This window comes from Heteronotia binoei, chromosome 20, assembly GCF_032191835.1.
Source record: "Heteronotia binoei isolate CCM8104 ecotype False Entrance Well chromosome 20, APGP_CSIRO_Hbin_v1, whole genome shotgun sequence".
Classification (NCBI taxonomy): domain Eukaryota; kingdom Metazoa; phylum Chordata; class Lepidosauria; order Squamata; family Gekkonidae; genus Heteronotia; species Heteronotia binoei.
In genome coordinates this window covers 35765517-35783362 of record NC_083242.1, presented here as the reverse complement: position 1 = coordinate 35783362, position 17846 = coordinate 35765517, and positions in this window count along the sequence as shown.

The following is a 17846-nucleotide window of genomic DNA, read 5'->3' as shown; positions in this document are numbered from 1 at the left end:
CCTGCGTTTGCCCCACCCCCCAGCCCAGTTATCTCTCTCTCTCGCTCATCATAAAAAAATCCCTCTGAGCCGTGCAAGACCTTGAGCTGTCCGCTCAAGTTAATTTTGGTGGCGCATGATTATATAAGCGGCCCGCAACGGAAGAGAACCCAGAGGTTTCCACTTGTGTGCCTTTTGCCGCTAGGACCCAATGTCAGCAGAACGCAAAAGCTACGGGGAGTGATAGACAAGAGCTGAGTAAGCTCGCAGACAAAAGCATGACAGGAATTGGGAAAGGAAGGACGGGGACATCTGAGGGACATCTCTGCCCACGAAGAGAGATCCGGGGTGACCTTACAGGTATCTAAGTCCGAGCATGCCCAGAGGTGCAATCCAGAGTGATGTAGCGGCTGGAGTGTCGGACTAAATTCGGGAAGACCCAGGTGCAAATCACTGCTCGGCCTTGCGTGACCTTGGACAAGTTGCGCACTCTCAGCCTAACCTACCTCACAGGGTTGTTGTGGGAAAAGAGGAGAATGGTGTAAGCTGCTTGTCAAGCGTGCTCATTTCTGAACCACGTTTTACTACACAGCTCTCCCCCATTATTTACAACCCAGAGGGCACTTAGGGAAAACATCTGGCCCTGGGATGTTTATACTAGAGGCTGCCCGCTGGTACCCAGAGGGGTCTGATTCAGTAGAAGGCAGCTTCGTATGTTTATGGGGAGGGACGGTGGCTCAGTGGTAGAGCATCTGCTTGGTAAGCAGAAGGTCCCAGGTTCAATCCCCGGCATCTCCAACTAAAAAGGGTCCAGGCGAGTAGGTGTGAAAAACTGCAGCTTGAGACCCTGGAGAGCTGCTGCCAGTCTGAATAGACAATACTGACTTTGATGGACCCAGGTGGGGTCTGATTCTGTATAAGGCAGCTTCATAGGTTCATATGTTCATGGGGAGGGATGGTGGCTCAGTGGTAGAGCATCTGCTTGGTAAACAGGAGGTCCCGAGTTCAATCCCCAGCATCTCCAACTAAAAGAGAGCCAGTTTGGTGTAGTGGTTAAGTGTGTGGACTCTTATCTGGGGGGAATGGGTTTGATTCCCCACTCCTCCACTTGCTCCTGCTGGAATGACCTTGGGTTAGCCATAGCTCTGGCAGAGGTTGTCCTTGAAAGGGCAGCTGCTGTGAGAGCCTTCTCAGCCCCACCCACCTCACAGGGTGTTTGTTATGGGGGAGAAGGGTAAAGAAGCGGAGGGCAGGATCCAATATCATCTTCTTCTAAAAAGGGTCCAGGCAAGTAGGCATGAAAAACCTCCGCTTGAGACCCTGGAGAGCCGCTGCCAGTCTGAGTAGACAATACTGACTTTGATGGACCCAGGGTCTGATTCAGTAGAAGGCAGCTTCATAGGTTCATATAAGTCAATAATGAATAAGAAATGTTTTCGCAGGAAGAGCCCTTGGAGCTTAGCCTGTAGCCCTCCAGTTCAGAGCCAAGCTAGTAGATCCAGGACCAGCTGGGCATGTTAGACACGTGCATTTAATCAGGAAGGAAACCTATTTAAAAGTTTGTCCTGCCTAAGTTTGCCATTTTCCCAGAGGTGGCAGGCAAGCTCTGTTCTAGGGTTGCCAACCCCCAGATGGGGGCAGGGGATCCCCCGGTTTGAAGGCCCTCCCCCCCGCTTCAGGGTCATCGGAAAGCAGGGGGAGGGAAGGGAAATGTCTGCTGGGAACTCCATGATGCCCTGTGGAGATCGATGCCCTGTGGAGAATTGATCTATTGGTATCTGGTGGGGCTCGGAGGGGGGGGGGCTGTTTTTTTGAGCTAGAGGCACCAAATCTGCAGCATAGCATCCAGTGCCTCTCCTCAAAACGCCCTCCAAGCTTCAAAAAGATTGGACCAGGAGGTCCAATTCTATGAGCCCCGAAAGAAGGTGCAAGTAATCTTCCTCCCCCATTTAAAAGGCATTTAAAAGGCATGTGGTCCCTTTAAATGCGATGGCCAGAACTCCCTTCGGAGTTCAGTTGTGCTTGTCACACCCTTGATCCTGGCTCCACCCCCAAAGTCTCCTGGCTCCACCCCCAAAGTCCCCAGATGTTTCTTGAATTGGAGCTGGCAACCGTACTCCGTTCCCTGAGTTCCAGGCCCTGCTGGAACTATCTCTTCCAGTGGGAACAAAAAAAACAGGGGCAGGGAGTGACATCACCACTGAAATCTCATTCTCCTGAAAATCCTATGGGTCATTAAGTTGCTGCCAGGCTCTAATGCCACCCTTCCGCCGCAGAGCACCACAGCAGCCCTGCGAAAGTCTTAGCTGTACAGGCGTATGGTCTCTCTATCTGCTTGCAACCGTTCTGCAATTTCTTTTCAAAAGTTCTAGTTTTGTGATATTTTTGTATTATTTGTGTGGGTGCGTGCGTGTGCACCTGGAAGTCACAGTGACCTCTGGCGACTGACCCCTGCTTGGGGGCCTGAAGGATATTCAGAGTGGTGGCTGAATAGAGCCTGCCTCTGCCCCCCCCCCGACTGCTGGTATTCCAAAAAATGTTTTCTATCCAAATACTTGCCAGTCAACCTTGCTTAATTTCTGAGATCTGACGAGATCAGACATGCCTGGGCTGCCCAGCTCAGGACTAAAAATGCTAAAAATGCTTGGAGAGCCAGTTTGGTGTAGTGGTTAAGTGTGCGGACTCTTATCTGGGAGAACCGGGTTTGATTCCCCACTCCTCCGCTTGCAGCTGTGGAATGGCCTTGGGTCAGCCAGAGCTCTCTTATCTGGGAGAACCGGGTTTGATTCCCCCCTCCTCCACTTGCAGCTGCTGGAATGGCCTTGGGTCAGCCAGAGCTCTCTTATCTGGGAGAACCGGGTTTGATTCCCCACTCCTCCACTTGCAGCTGCTGGAATGGCCTTGGGTCAGCCATAGCTCTGGCAGAGGTTGTCCTTGAAAGGGCAGCTGCTGTGAGAGCCCTCTCCAGCCCCACCCACCTCACAGGTGTCTGTTGTGGGGGAGGAAGATAAAGGAGATTGTGAGCCGCTCTGAGACTCTTCGGAGTGGAGGGCGGGATATAAATCCAATATCTTCTTCTTCTATTCCCTCCCCCCCAATATATCAAAAATGCTATCCCCCCCCATACACACACACACACATGAGCTGCTGTTTGTATAATTTTTATTGCCCTTGGATTTGATTTGGCCTTTTATTCAGGGCTGGTTTCTTATCGTTAGGTATTACTCGATTGTTTTATTGCACCGTTTCAGGGGGTTTTATGACCACTGAGAAATGGAGGCAGATTCATTAACTAAACAAAAGAACTACCTTGAGCTGATTTTGGACCATCTGTCTTCGGCTGCTTCCGAGCCCGAGATCTTTTTAAACGGGAGATGCCGGGGATTGATCCTGAGGCATTGTGTAGTAGGCGGGACACACCGTTTTGTGGTTTCCCACCAGACCTGGGTGGCATGTCGTTTTAATTGGAATCTTCACGCACAAGCCCTTAATTGCCTAATGATGCCTATCCAATACCTGCCTGAGTCGGACTTGGCAGTTTTAACTTTGCAGGAAAATAATAGCTTTCGACCTTGGCCAGTGAACTCTCTGCAATTTGCTCCCATTTTCCGTGCCTGTCTCCATCTAGGAGAGAGAGACGGGAACCTGTTTAATTGGAGGAGATGCACCGGAAAGGATCCAAAAGCGAGGCTGCCGGGTCCAACATAAAAAATAACTGGGGACTTTGGGGGCGGAGCCAGCAGCAAGGTTGTGTCAAGCGGGACTGAACTCCGAAGGAAGTGCTGGCCGTCACATTGAAAGGGACCGCACAGCTTTTAAAGGCCTTCCCTCCATTGGAAGGATAGGGGCACCTTCTTTGGGGGCTCATAGAACTGGACCCTCCAGTCCAATCTTTTTAAACTTGGGGGGGATGAGGAGAGGCACCAGATGCTACGCTGAAAATTTGCCCCCCCTCTCAAAACGGGGGGGTCCAGAGCCCCAGATACCCACAGATCAATTCTTCATTATACCCTATGGGAACCAGTCTTAATAGGATATAATGGAATGCCCAGCGGATGTTTCCCTCCCCCCACCACTTTTTGACAACCCCAAAGTGGGGGCAGAGCTTCCAAACTGGGGGATTCCCCGGCACCAACTGGGAATTGGCAACCCTAAAGCATGAGTTAATCTTCTGCTTTGGGGTAATTAACTAACTAACTAACTAAGTAACTAACTTACTTACTTATATTTCGATTTGTATCCCGCCCTTCCCACCAGAGTGGCTCAGGGAGGCTTACAGCATATAAAAACTAACATAGGTTTGGCTTTAAAACATCAATTAGCAGCAGTTTAAAACAGTAGGTTAATAAAACATAACTGCTCCCTTCAAGAAAGTAGCAAATGAAGCCTTTTTGATAAAGTACTTACTTTTATGGGGTTTTTATGTTTCAAAGACTAGATGCTACTGGATTCATGTCTCGTTATTTGTAGGAGTTTCAATTTCTGAGAATTGGAGCTTCTTAAAATACGTAGGTGAACAAAGTTTCAGGAATATGGGGGGAGGTTGTCAAAAAGGAGTTTCGTTCTCAAGGAAGTGGAACTCATGACACATTTCTTATTTATTTCATTAATTAATTGATGCATTATTATTTTTATACTCCACCTTTCTCCTCATCGGGAACCCAAAGCGACTTGCGTCGTTCTCCTCGCCTCCATTTTATCTTCACAACAGCCTTGCAAAGTAGGTTAGGCTTAGAGCATGTGACTGACCCAAGGACCTCCAGCCTGAGTGGGAATTCGAATCTGAATCTCCCAGATCCTACTCTGACATGCTTAACCGCTATACCACACTAGCTCCAGATCTGCTCTGTGCAGGAGATGTGACACAGTCCCAACCTTCATGGAATCATGGAGTTGGAAGGGACCTCTAAGTTCATCTAGTCCAACCCCCTGCACAATGCAGGAAACTCACAAACACTTCCCCCTAAATTCACAGGATCTTCATTGCTGTCGGATGGCCATCTAGCCTCTGTTTAAAAACATCCAAGGAAGGAGAGCCCACCACCTCTCAAGGAAGCCTGTTCCACTGAGGAATCGCTCCAACGGTCAGGAAGTTCTTCCTAATGTTGAGCCGGAAACTATTTTGATTTAATTTCAACCCATTGGTTCTGGTCCTACCTTCCGGGGCCACAAAAAAACAATTCAACACCCTCCTCTATATGACAGCCCTTCAAGTACTTGAAGATGGTGATCCTATCACCTCTCAGCCGCCTCCTCTCCAGGCTAAACATCCCCAGCTCCTTCAACCTTTCCTCATAGGACTTGGTCTCCAGACTCCTCACCATCTTCATCGCCCTCCTCTGGACCCGTTCCAGCTTGTCTATATCCTTCTTAAAATGTGGTGCCCCGAACTGAACACAAGACTTACCGGAGCAGGGTAAAGCGATACCATCACATCACGTGATCTGGACACTATACTTCTGTTGATACATCCCAAAATTGCATTGGCCTTTTTACCCACCGCATTACACTGTTGACTCATGTTCAGCGTATGATCCACTAAGACCCCTAGATCCTTTCCGCACATACTACTGCTAAGACAAGTCTCCCCCATTCTATAACCATGCATTGGATTTTTCCTTCCTAAATGCAGAACTTTACATTTATCCCTGTTAAAATTTATTTTATTGGTTTTAGCCCAGTTTTCCAGCCTGTCAAGGTCATCCTGTATCCTGTTTCTGTCTTCCTCTGTGTTTGCAGCCCCTCCCAATTTAATATCATCTGCAGATTTAACAAGCGTTCCCTCTATTCCTTCATCCAAATCATTGATAAAGATGTTGAACAAAACAGGTCCCAGGACAGATCCCTGAGGCACTCCACTTGTCACTCCTCTCCAAGAGGATGAGGAACCATTCACAAGCACTCTTTGGGTGCAATCTATCAACCAGTTACAGATCTACCTAACGGTAACAGGATCCAAACCACATTTTACCAACTTGTCAACAAGGATATATGTGTATCAAAAGCCTTACTGAAATCAAGATAAACGATGTCTACAGCATTCCCCTGATCCAGCAAGGTAGTCACTTTCTCAAAAAAAGAGCTCAGGTTAGTCTGACATGACTTGTTCTTGAGAAAACCATGCTGGCTCTTAGTAATCACATCCATTCCTTCTAAATGTTCCAGGACTGATTGTTGATGATTTGTTCTAAAACTTTTCCAGGTATAGCCATCAAGCCGATAGGTCGGTAGTTACCCGGATCCTCTTTTTCCCCCTTCTTGAAGATGGGGACAACATTTACCTGCCTCCAATCTTACGGCACCTCTCCTGTTCTCCAAGAATTCTCAAAAATAATAGCCGGAGGCTCAGAAATTACATCCGCAAGCTCTTTTAGAACCCTTGGATGCAATTCATCTGGCCCTGAGGACTTCGTTTCATTTAAAGAAACTAGGTGTTTATGTACTACCCCTATGCTGATCCTAGGTTGGAACTTCATACCCTCCTTATATGTTCTGTTTTTTGCCATGTTGAGCACAATAGCCCTGTGAGGTAGGTTAGTTTAAGAGAGACTGGCCGAAGATTGCGCAGAGAGCATCATGTAAGGTCCAGTTATAGTGGGGGGGGGGACTCGCTGGCATTCCCTGTCCTCTACCAGCACTCAATGCAGTGGTGGGTAAAAAAAAAAATGGGGTGAATGCTGTCACTTCCAGCTGGAATGATGCTCTAGGAATTTTCTTGAACTCTATGGTTTTTACTATTTCTCTCTCGGCTTGGCTTCGCGAACGAAGATTTAAGAAGGGTGCAATAGTCCACGTCTGCTGCAGGCTCGCTGGTGGCTGACAAGACCAATGCGGGACAGGCAGGTCCGGCCACAGTGGCTGCAGGGAAAAGTCTGATTTAGGATTGGTGCTGTAGCAGTGCGATTCTTCCTCAATCTCCTTTTGTCCTCAAGACCAGCTATGCGTGCGTTCTCAAAGGAAGAGACAGCCTGGTGGATGGTGTGTCTCCATGCTTTGCGATCTGAGGCTAGGTCAGACCACTGGTGATGGTTGATGCGACAGGCGCCAAGGGATTTCTTCAAGGAGTCCTTGTACCTCTTCTTTGGTGCCCCTCTATTTCGATGGCCGGTGGAGAGTTCGCCATACAGGGCAATCTTGGGAAGGCGGTGGTTTTCCATCCTAGAAATATGCCCTGCCCAGCGCAGCTGCGTCTTCAGCAGCAGTGCCTCGATACTGGTAACCTCCGCCCGCTTGAGAACTTCAGTGTTGGTCACAAAGTCACTCCAGTGGATGTTGAGGATGGTGCGAAGGCAGCGCTGATGAAAGCGCTCGAGGAGTCGCAGGTGATGACGGTATAAAACCCACGATTCGGAGCCGTAGATGAGGGTTGTCATCACAACCGCTTTGTAAACATTGATCTTTGTGCCTTTTTTCAGATGCTTGTTGCTCCACACTCTTTTGTGCAGTCGGCCAAATGCACGGTTTGCCTTTGCCAGCCTGTTGTTTTTACTATAGAGATTGGGGAAAATCCTAGAGTGTTATGCAACATGGCAACAGCACTCCTGGGTTCCTATCCACCGATGATGGTAATGATGATGGATTTATATCCCGCTCTCCACTCTGAATCTCAGTCTCAGAGCGGCTCACAATCTCCTTTATCTTCTTCCCCCACAACAGACGCTCTGTGAGGCGGGTGGGGCTGAGAGAGCTCTGACAGAAGTTGCCCTTTCAAGGACAACTCCTGTGAAAGCTATGGGTGACCCAAGGCCATTCCAGCTGCTGCAAGTGGAGGAGTGGGGAATCAAACCCGGTTCTCCCAGATAAGAGAGCTATGGCTGACCCAAGGCCATTCCAGCAGCTGCAAGTGGAGGAGGGGGGAATCAAACCCGGTTCTCCCAGATAAAAGAGCTCTGGCTGACCCAAGGCCATCCCAGCAGCTGCAAGTGGAGGAGTGGGGAATCAAACCCGGTTCTCCCAGATAAGAGAGCTCTGGCTGACCCAAGGCCATTCCAGCTGCTACAAGTGGAGGAGTGGGGAATTAAACCCAGTTCTCCCAGGTAAGAGTCCACGCACTTAACCACTACACCAAACTGGCTCTCTCTCTATGGAGTTGCACAGTGTCATTTTGCCATTCTCCATCCCCACCCCCCATGCTCTCACTGGAACTTAAAAGTGAGCCGGCTGCCTTCGTGGCAGCACGAGGATCTGAACCCAGTTCTCTCAAATCCTCACGCTCCAACCACTACACAGTCCTGATTCTTTTTCTACAGTCCATGCAGAGTTCATTGAGGCATCTGACCTATATGCATAGGGACAGCGGAAGAGATTCTTCGACTTTGTGGAGCAAAAGAAGGGGAGGGCGGGAAATACTTCCGAAGGCAGTTGGCTTTAAAATCTTCCGCTGCTTTACCAGTCCCAGAATTAAATTGCCTTCTGTTAAATTTGTTTGAGCAGAAGGGGGAAATTTTCAAGAAATGTATATATCTTATTTGCAGAGAGGGCAACTGCCAAAGTATAGACGCTTGCCACCCACTCTGAGATAATGAAATGTTTTAGGCCTGCAATGGTTTGATTTTCAGTTGGCTGTTGCCAAATCATTGGAATGGTGGGGAAGAAGGCATTTAACTGTTTGTGGGGGTGAGTCTGCTGCCGGCTTAAAGAAATAGATTTCTTGCGCCCGTACGCGTGCCGTTTGTAATCAAGAGAAGAGCTGGTTTTATACCTTCCTTTTCTTGACCCTGAGAAATCGCTTTCCCTTCCTCTCCCCTCAACAGGCACCTTGAGAGGCAGGTGGAACTGAGAGAGTTCAGAAGGAACTGTGACGGGCCCAAGGTCACTACACCACACTGGCTCTCAAGGAATATTCCATTGGGCGGGGGGGGGGTGTCTAGGCAGGGGATCCCCTGGTTTGAAGGCCCTCCCCCCACTTCAGGGTCATCAGAAAGTGGTGTGGGGGAGGGAAATGTCTGCTGGGCACTCCGTTATTCCCTATGGGGACTTATTCTCATAGGGTATAACAGTGAATTGATCCGAAGGTAGCTGTTTTTTGAGGTAGAGGCACCAAATTTTTAGCATAGCATCCAGTGCCTCTCCACAAAATACCCCTCACATTTCAAAATGATTGGACCAGGTTGTTCAATTCTATGAGCCCTCAAAGAAGGTGCCCCTATCCTTCATTATTTCCTATGGAAGGAAGGCATTGAAAAGGTGTGCCGTCCCTTTAACTGTGATAGCCAGAACTCCCTTTGGAGTTCAATTGTGCTTGTCACAACCTTGCTCCTGGCTCCACCTCCAAAGTCTCCTGGCTCCACCCCCAAAGTCCCCAGATACTTCTTGAATTGGACCTGGCAACCCTAGTGAGGGGGCAACAGGGTTGCCAACATCCAGGTGCTCCCTGGAGGACTCACAGTATTGCAGCTGGTCCCCAGATGAAAGAGACCAGCCCCCCCTGGAGAAAACGGCAGTTTTGGAGGGTGGGCTCTGTGGTGTTGTATCCCAGTAAGTGCACCTCTCCCCAAAAAGCTTCCCAAGGCTCCAACCCCAAAACCTCCAGGTATTTCCCAACACGAAGTTGGCAGCCTTGGGGGGAAATGTATCCCACTATTTGAAATGTATCCCACTCCCAATGCCAGTTCCATCCTTTGCTCTTGCTCAGGTACCTTTTGGAGGACCAGAGTGGCTGGGAACTAGGGTTGCCAACTATGGCAGGGAGATTCCTAGAAATTATGGGGTTGGGACTCAGGAAAGGCATGTTTTGGAGAGCGGAGGGACCTCAGTGGGGTATAATGCCATAAAGTCCACCAGGGCTTCTTTTTTGTAAATTAAAAAAGCCCAGCAGGAACTCATTTGCATATTAGGCCCCGCCCCCTGACATCACCATTGTTCCCCGCGGGGCTTTTTGAAAGGAAAGAGCCCAGCAGGAACTCATTTGCATATTAGGCCACACACACCCTGATGTCACCATTGTTTCGCGCTGGGCTTTTTTGAAGAAAGCCCAGCGGGAACTCATTTGCATATTAGGCCACACCCCCGAGGCCAAGCAAGCTGAAACTGCGTTCCTGCTCAAAAGCATCCATTTCCTCCAGGGGAACTGCTCTTGGTTGTCTGGAAATCAGTTGTAATTCTGGGGGATCTCCAGGGCACGCCTGGATGTTGGTAGCCAGGGGTGGAGTTCTAGCAGGCGCTCCTTTGCATATTAGGCAACACACACTCCTGATGTAGCCAATCCTCCAAGAGCTTACAGAAAAGAGCCTTGTAAGCTCTTGGAGGAGCTAGAATTCCACCCCTGTTGGTAGCCATACTGGCTTCAAAGGGTTTTCAGCTTCGATGTGCCTCCATCTTTGGGCCACTTTGACAGTAATTCGTTTTGAAGAAGCAGCATGTGGAGAATTATACCCAGCTGACATCCCTCCACAAACCCTGCCCTTCTGCAGGTTCCACCCCCAAGATCTCCAGGGATTTTCCAACTCAAAGCTAGTAACCTTAGAAACAATTGGAGGGAGGGAGGAAATCCAGCATGTACCAAGCAGTATTTCAAGGACCCATATTCCTTCTGAGTTTTCCCCCGGCGATCTTGTACATGAGCACTTGGAGTGCCTAGGAAACAGTAAGCAAAACTGGGACCTATTAACTCTGTGTCTGTCCAGCAAACCTATGGTTCTAGTGGGAGCAGATTGCGCTCCGTGGTGCTTGGTTTTTAATATACTTTGCAATGCACAAGACTAGTTCAAGCGTCTGGGGGACATGGCTTTGCTTTGTGCAGAAGTCTGAAACGGCCCCTCAGAAAGAACCCAAATCCCACTCTAGAAGACTCTTCTGTCTTCTTTGTCCTTGACTCGGGCTTCTCCTTCCTCTTCCTTTCCAGGTCTGCTTTGCACCCTCCGCAACTTGAATTACGGGATTTGAGATACGTGGTTTCGATCACTTGCTTCCTAGGCTTTTTTTTTTTTGTAGAGAAAGCAAAGCAAGGATTCATTTGCATATTAAGCCACACTCCCTGACGTCAACATAGTTCTGCGTGTGTCTTTTCTGCAGAAAAAGCCCACCAGGAGCTCATTTGCATATTAGGCCACACACCCCTGGCAGCACCGCTGTTTTCCATGCGACTTTTTGTAGAAAAAAAACATCAGGAACTTATCTGCATATTAGGCCACACCTCCTGGCACCAGCCGGTACTGCATTCCTGTTTGCTTCCCATGCCCTGGTTGAACAAATTTGGGACAGTGTTACACCCATTGACAGCTTGGTCTCTGGTTATCTGTGAAGATGCTTTCGGAGGAAAGCCATATTGGCCAGTGGGAGGAGATGTAAAGATGCCAGCCCCTAGGTGGGACCTGAGGACCCCCCAGAATTACAGCTCAACTCCAGATTACAGAGATCAGGAGAAAAATGGATGCTTTGGGGGGTGGATTGTGGGACATTGAACCCCACTGAGGTCTGTCTTCCCCAGGTTCGCTCCCCCAAACCTCCAAAAGTTTCCAAGCCTGGAACTGCCAGCCCAACTTCCCCATCCCCCCCCCAGAAGATATTGGATTTCTATCCCGCCCTATACTCTGAATCTCAGAGTCTCAGAGCTGTCAAAAACTGCTTTCCCTTCCTCCTCCCGACAACAGAAACCCGGTGAGGTGGGTGGGGCTGAGAGAGCTCTCCCAGAAGCTGCCCGTTCAAGGACAACTCCTATAAGAGCTATGGCTGACCCAAAACCATTCCAGCAGCTGCAAGTGGAGGAGTGGGGGATCAACCCTGATTCTCCAAGACAAGAGAGCTCTGGCTGACCCAAGGCCATTCCAGCAGGTGCAAGTGGAGGAGTGGGGAATCAAACCTGGGTCTCCCAGATAAGAGAGCTCTGGCTGACCCAAGGCCATTCCAGCAGCTGCAAGTGGAGGAGTGGGGAATCAAACCTGGTTCTCCCAGATAAGAGAGCTCTGGCTGACCCAAAGCTATTCCAGCAGCTGCAAGTGGAGGAGTGGGGAATCAAACCCGGTTCTCCCAGATAAGAGCTCTGGCTGACCCAAGGCCATTCCAGCAGCTGTAAGAGCAGGAGTGGGGAATCAAACCTGGTTCTCCCAGATAAGAGAGCTATGGCTGACCCAAGGCCATTCCAGGAGCTGCAAGCGGAGGAGTGGGGAATCAAACCCGGTTCTCCCAGATAAGAGAGCTATGGCTGACCCAAGGCTATTCCAGCAGCTGCAAGCGGAGGAGTGGGGAATCAAACCCGGTTCTCCCAGATAAAAGAGCTATGGCTGACCCAAGGCCATTCCAGCAGGTGCAAGTGGAGGAGTGGGGAATCAAACCCGGTTCTCCCAGATAAGCGAGCTATGGTTGACCCAAGGCCATGCTAGCAGGTGCAAGTGGAGGAGTGGGGAATCAAACCCGGTTCTCCCAGACAAGAGAGCTCTGGCTGACCCAAGGCCATTCCAGCAGCTGCAAGTGGAGGAGTGGGGAATCAAACCCTGTTCTCTCAGATAAGAGTCGGCACACTTAACCACTACACCAGACTGGCTCTCAAGGAGACCAGGGAGGACGTGGGAACCCAACCTTTGATGAACAGCAAATTGGTGGAATTTACCCAAACCTTCCCTCCGATAGTTTCAGAAGCAAGCAAATAACTCACTGGTCGTGCAGAGATTACTCCTGCGTTAGATCTCTCCCATGCTTAGTAGAAGAGGTCAAATTACTCAGAAATGTTATTGCTGTACACTTTGGGGAGGGTGTGAGGAGGAATGCAGATGTGAGAACATAAATATGTTTAAATTGGGAGTCGTTTATTAACTTGGTTTCCTTGTGAGTGATTGGATGTTGAGAGTGTTCAAAAGGACAGCCCAAGGATTTGTCAATCATTTTTAATGCCTTTATGGAAATTTGCCAGAGGAATTGAGAACGGGTTTATTTTCTACCCAGTGATCCGGCAGGCGCAGTTTGCTTGTCTATACTAGGATTGCAAATTTCCAGGTGGGGGCAGGGGATCAGAAAGTGTGTGTGTGGGGGGGGGGGAATGTCTACTGGGCACTCCATTATTCCCTACGGAGACCGATTCCCATAGGGTATAATGGAGAATTGAACCACAGGTATCGAGGGGAGGGTGTTTTATGAGGTAGAGACACCAAATTTGCAGCATAGCGTCCAGTGCCTCTCCCCAAAATACCCCTAAAGTTTCAAAAGGATTGGACCGGGGGGTCCAATTCTATGAGCCCCAATGGAGGGAAGGCATTTAAAAGGTGTGCAGTTCCTTTAAATGTGATGGCCAGAACTCCTTTGGAGTTCAGTTACGCTTGTCACACCCTTGCTCCTGGCTCCACCCCCAAAGTCCCCAGATATTTCTTGAATTGGACCTGGCAACCAATGTTCCCTCTAAGCTGCAGTCTTGTGAGCAAAAAATTTATTTTGTGAGCTGCTGGCATTGACGTTGTGAGCTCCTGCATAAATCAGCGTGCTCTGGGGTCATCCGTTCTGAGCTAAGACCAAAAAGGTGTGAGCTGAAGGCTAAGAACCTGTGAGCTAGCTCACGCTAACTCAGCTTAGAGGGAACATTGCTGGCCACCCTATCCCATACGCCAGGAGTGGCCAACGGTAGCTCTCCATATGGTTTTTTTTGCCTACAATTCCCATTAGCCCCAGCCATTGGCCATGCTGGTTGGGGCTGATGGGAGTTGTAGGCAAAGAAAAATCTGGAGAACTTCCATTGCCCTCCCCTGCCATACCCATTTGCTAAAAGGAGAATCTGCCAGAAATGTTCCTGGAATTTCCTGGTCAACTTCAAGCCATCTGTTTGAGCCCAACATGGAACAAAGGTCTTTTCTGCTCATCTGCCCTTCTGTCCCCCGTCTAGAGCGGTCACAGAATCTCATTCTTCCCGTTGCTTGGATTTTTCTCCCCAGCTGAAGCTTAAACCTCATTTCTCAAACCAGTCTTTGGAAAGCACCATTGCACAGACGGCTGATCAACTCCAAGGCTGCTTGTCCTATGGGAGGAGAGAGCGAGGGAGAAGAGAGGATTTGGAAGGGAAGAAACAGTAATTTGAAAAATTTTCCCTTGGACTGGCTTGCGAAAAGCAGGAGCAACCATTGGCTTCAATGCTCCCTCTGAGCTGCAGACTTTGTGAGCAAAAATTCTACTCTCTGAGGTCCTGGCATTCGAGTATTGAGCTGCTGCATCAATGAGAGTACTCTGGGCCGGGGCCATCCTTTCTGAGCTAAGACAAAAACGTGTAAACCGGAGGCTGAAAAATTGTGAGCTAGCTCACACCAACTCAGAGGGAACACTGGCTGCAGTTACAACAAGCTTGAAAATGACACCCCGTACAACGTGGGTGCATCCCATTCTGCTCAGGCTGGGTTTAGGCAATGCCAGATGAAACCCCCGTGGAGACCCCTATGCAGTCAAAATTATCACAAATTATCTCAGACTAGGGTCGCCAAGTCCAACTCAAGAAATATCTGGGGACTTTGGGGGTGGAGCCAGGAGACATTAGGGGTGGAGCCAAGATCAAGGCTGTGACAAGCATAATTGAACTCTAAAGGGAGTTCTGGCTGTCACATTTAAAGGGACGGCACATCTTTTCAATTCCTTCCTTCCATAGGAAATAATGGATAGGGGCGCCTTCTTTTGAGGCTTATAGAATTGGACCCCCCCTGGTCCAATCTTTTTGAAACTTGGGGGGTACTTTGGGGAGATGCTATACTGAAAATTTGGTGCCTCTACCCCAAAAAACAGCCCCCCAGATCCCCAGATACCCGCAGATCAATTCTCCATTATTTTCTATGGGAATAAATCTCCATAGGGAATAATAGAGTTCCCAGCAGACATTTCCCTCCCCTCCCCCTGCTTTCTGACAACCCTGAAGCGGGGGGAGGGCCTCCAAACCAGGGGATCCCCTGCCCCCACCTGGGGATTGGCAACCCTATCTCAGAGTCGGTGCACTTCCACCACCACCTGTGGCTTCCACTGCAGCCTGCAGACCCCTTCTTAAAAGCCCCTTTCACTAATCTGCGGGGGAGAGGCAGAGAGAGGCAAACTTGGCGATGACGCCAGCAGCAGCCACACCAGGCGAGTCGGGCAAAGAGTTGCTGGCTGCGCGTGCAAGCTGGGAGGGCTGCAAGCAGAGGGGAAACGGGGAGGGGAGCTGGCCCGGGGCCGCTAAAGGTGTGGGGGCCTATAGGCCGCATTAACAAGACCAGAGAGAGGGAGGGGGCAGGGGATTCCCTGGTTTGGAGACCCTCCCCCGGCTTTAGAAAGCGTGGGGGGAGGGAAATGTCTCCTGGGCACTCTATTATTCCATATGGAGAACGATTCCCATAGGGAATAGCGAGGAATTGATCTGCGGGTATTGGGGCCTTGGGGGGGGGGCTATGTTTTGAGGTAGAGGCAGCAAAATTTCAGTATAGCATCTAGTGCCTCTCCCCAAAATACCCCCCAAGTTTCAAAACGATTGGACCAGGGGGTACCATTCTATGAGCCCCTAAAGTAGGTGCCCCATATCCTTCATTATTTCCTATGGAAGAAAAGCATTTAAAAAGGTGTGCGTTCCCTTTAAATGTGATGGCCAGAACTCCCTTGGAGTTCAATTATGCTTGTCACACCCTTGTTCCTGGCTCCACCCCCAAAGTCCCCTGGCTCCACCCCCAAAGTCCCCAGATATTTCTTGAATTGGACTTGGCAACCCTACTGAGCCCTCTCTTCTGTCCTTGCGCTTGGGTTGACTGGGGAGCAGAGGTGATGTCCCATGTGACCAGCCACCCAACCAGCTTCCATGACAAAAGAGGGATTTGAACGGGGGTCTTCCAGATCCTAGTCTGATAGCCACTGCTTAGCACTCTGTGTGTGTGCAGGGGGGGGGTGTTATCAGGGGGGGCAAACTGTGGCTTGGGAGCCACATGTGGCTCTTTCACACATATCGTGCAGTTCCCAGAGGTCGAGGAGGAACTTAATGCGGGCTTACTCTCAAGTAAGCATACTTAGCATTGGGACCTCAGGGGTGGAATTCAAGCAGGAGCTCCGTTGCATATTAGGCCACACTCCCCCAATGTAGCCAGTCCTCCAGGAGCTTACAGAAAAGAGCCTTGTAAGCTCTTGGAGGATTGGCTACATCAGGGGGTGTGGCCTGATATGCAAATGAGCTCCTGCTAGCATTCCACCCCTGGTGCTGACCCATAGGTAGATGACTATTTCTTGCCATGCATGAAGCGGAGAAGGAGGGGGAACTAGGCAGGCTCACAAGCTCTTCTTCTCCACTGCAGAGGTTGCCTGGAGACCTAGAGCAGGGAAAGAGAGCACAAGAACCAAGGGAGTCACCGGAAGGAAGGATGAAATTAAAGAGGGTGGCGCAGGGTTCCCCTGTAGTTTCATAGCTCCTGTAGGAGCTAGATTTACTAACCCTGGCATCAAGACAAAGAGAGATACATATTGATGCAAACAGTGGTCAGTAATTTATATGGTACGTGTATGTTTCCTTCTCCCACAGGTGCCAAAGAATAATTCCCTAACCTTTCCCTATGCTGGTTTTATGGGGACTGTTATTCCCAGCTTTTGTTTTTGGAAAAGTCTCCTTCTAGCATGGTTGTGGTGTAAAGTGCATAAATAAAGACATGCGTGTAATATCTGTTCATGTCTTGCGGCTCTCAAACATCTGACGGTTATTCTGTGTGGCTCTGACACTAAGCAAGTTTGGCCACCCCTGATATATTTGCAGTATTCCCTGTGGCTGACGCGGCTACCCCTCTGGAATATCTGTACAGATTTCAGAGCTGAGCAAGGAGCGATTTTGAACATGTGCATGTTTAAATGGAAACATATGCAGCTGGTCAAGGTAATTTATGAAATCTCAATTGCTGAGCAGGTGGTACATAGGCCTTTATTCATCCCCACGGTGAGCCAAATGATATTATGGAAACGGTATGCAAGCGTCCATATAAGCAGGGATTACCGTTTTGCCAGCAGGAATTGGGGTGGGAGATAGGTGCACTGGTATGTGACAAAAACAGGAAGTGACATCATTGTATTTGGGGGATGCTCTGGGATTCACCTAGGGTTGCCAATCCCCAGGTGGGAGCAGTTTGGGGGCCCTCCCCCTGCTTCAGGGTCATCTGGAAGCCGGGGGGTGGGGAGGGAAATGTCTACTGTGCACTCCGTTATTGCCTAGGGAGACTGATCCCCATAGGGTATAATGTTGACCGCTCCCCCTTCACTGTTGCCTTTTAGAAACAAAAAGTTTTGCCTTATTAGGAGAGGGGGTTGTAGCAGTAACTCCTTTGCATATTAGGCCACACCCTGTAAGAAGAGCCTTGTAAGCTCCAGGAGGATTGGCTGCATCAGGGGTGTGTGGCCTAATATGCAAAGGAGTTCCTGCTACAAAAAAAGGCCAGGCAAATAGGAAGGACTTCTCTACTGTACAATAACTCCAATATTTTAGAAAAGCAAGTTGCTAGCCCTCAAGATTTTGAGGGTCAGCTTGAAAGCGAGCTGGCATGATTCTGCCCAGATATTTTACCCTCGCCGTTGGGTTGGTCTCCAACTATCATAAAGAGCTTCCTTTTCGTGAGCTCTGCGATATTTTTTTTTCAGAATAGAACGACCAGAGCTGTACACGGCATTCTAACGCTGTAAATTTATTTGATGGCCATTGGAGATTTATTTCCGGTCTCTTTCCTAACGGTCCCTTTCCCATCCTCGAGTCTGGGCTGGCAGGGCTGCTTTTGAATAAGGCAATCGGGCTGTGAAGCTCTGCTGGAAAGCTTCACAAGTGTCACCGGCGTAGGGACGGCGTTAGCACCTCTTTTCAATGATATTAGCCATTCCGGCCCCCGTTAACTCTGATGGTAAAACTGATGTCTTAATCGATATGATTGATGGGTTTGTGGCAGGCGACGAAACCGCTTACAACTCGCGGCCAA